The following is a 1,787-nucleotide window of genomic DNA, read 5'->3' as shown; positions in this document are numbered from 1 at the left end:
ATTCAGATTTATTTTTTATTTTGTGTTCATGAATTTTTCCTTTTGTTGTGTTTTGCACTCAATTTCCAAAGCATGTAAAATGAAAAACATCATGTTATATGCTGCATTTAACAGTCATCCGGAGATACTACATGCTGTGTTTGTCTTTAGAAGGCACGGATCCCGCTGCCAGCCAACCGGTGTGATCAGTGGTTTGTTCTGGTTATTTATTTACAGAAATCCAACCGTGTATAACGTCAGCTCACTCAAGATCTTTTTCTGCATAAAGAAGTAAGCCTCATTGTAAAACTGTCATACTAATATATGTTTACTTCTGTAAGTCTAAAGACTTTGTGTTAAAAAAGAAAAAAAGGATATGAAATGTTCTGGACTCAAATGAAACTGTTACATTTTTAGGGTTTTCTGTGGGCTAAAGTCAAGGAGCGGCACCTTTCATAAAGCCCTATACCTAAGAGGTTATACGATAGAGATATGTCTTTGTATCAGAGGAAAAGTGGGACTGACTACCCAGGGTCTTGGAATGAAAAGCTTATTGGTTTTGTTTTCAAGTTGTTAAAGTCCAACGTCCAATGTCAGACGTGACTGTTTCAAAATGACCTGGTTTAGCTTTCCACCATGAAAGGCATGACCCTAAATTTCAGAAACAGCCGGACAAAGTGAAGCAGCATCAATTCCCTCTTCAAATTATGTGCCACAAGCTGAATTCTACAGTGGCAACTGAAAGTTTTTCCAAGCAGTCATTTATGTCGATACCAGTTTCAACTGAAAATTCAGCAACAAACGTCAAGCAGTATCAAGCTTTGTTATATGTTGGACCAGCTGAGAGGTAAGTAAAGGATTTTAAGGAAGCAGGGACATTTCCTGCTGATGAAACAGGATCTTCAAATACCACAGTGACACTGCTTAAATATTTTTTTTACTTACTTTGCTACTTCTAATGAAACACTGTCAAACAGCACTGATATGCTTGCGTATGTTTTCATGCATTATTAAATCAACCTTTAAGTGTTAAAAAACTGCCAGGGTAGGTACCGCAAGTCCTCAACCTGCCAATTGTTGTGTTTTAGTCTGTGTCTTCATTCTTTCATTTTCTCTGTTTGTGTGTATTTATGTGCGTTTGTATGCACTGGCCTTTCTGCATTGTGGGGACCAAGTTTCAGACACACACCTGGTGGCAGGAACACACCTGCTCTGATGATCTCGTTTGGGCAGCTTCATAAGGAAGGAGCAGTGGATCAGTCTTTGCTGGATTGTTGCCTTGAAAGCGGTAAATGAAGCGTTGCTCCTGCTCCTATTTTTTGGGTTAATTGTGAAGATACGTTAACTGGTCTGTCCCTGTGCACAGCATTTAGAAATTGTGAGATATCGAGTGGTGAGCTGACTCTGGTGTGACAAAGCTACTTTGTCTGCATCTAAAAGGAAACCTTGTGGAGACTGGACCTTCCAACTGCTAAGATATTTTTTGAACGGTGTTTTTTCTGTTGACTGTGAATAAATGCACTGTACGCAGCCGTGGGTGCGAGTCCTGCCTCTAAACATGACACAAATCTTTGAGCCCTAAAAATAATAAATACTTTAAAAGAAGAAAGAAAAATCATGGACTCTTAAGCTTGACACTCTAAGCAAAAGCCGCAAGTGGCCATAAAGTAACTGTAGAAAACATGTAGACTTATGGAAATTATTTATTAGAAATTTTATTAGAAAATTTCATTACTGGCTACTGGAACGACCACAGATTGTTGGCTGAGTTATTTGCCAGAAAATAAAATTAAAAAACAAAATTTTAA

The 1,787-nt window shown here is 38.2% G+C and overlaps 1 protein-coding gene across 1 annotated transcript in view; it reads right to left on the bottom strand.

Moving 5' to 3' along the window:
- Window positions 1-1,787, bottom strand: part of LOC102203252 (dimethylaniline monooxygenase [N-oxide-forming] 5-like) — a 23,234-nt gene that overhangs the window by 11,590 nt on the left and 9,857 nt on the right. The gene's annotated exons all lie outside the window — the stretch shown is intronic.

This window comes from Pundamilia nyererei, unplaced genomic scaffold (assembly GCF_000239375.1).
Source record: "Pundamilia nyererei isolate P.nyererei 1_Seehausen unplaced genomic scaffold, PunNye1.0 scaffold00046, whole genome shotgun sequence".
NCBI classification, from domain to species: Eukaryota; Metazoa; Chordata; class Actinopteri; order Cichliformes; family Cichlidae; genus Pundamilia; species Pundamilia nyererei.
This window is presented reverse-complemented; position numbering and strand designations above follow the sequence as displayed.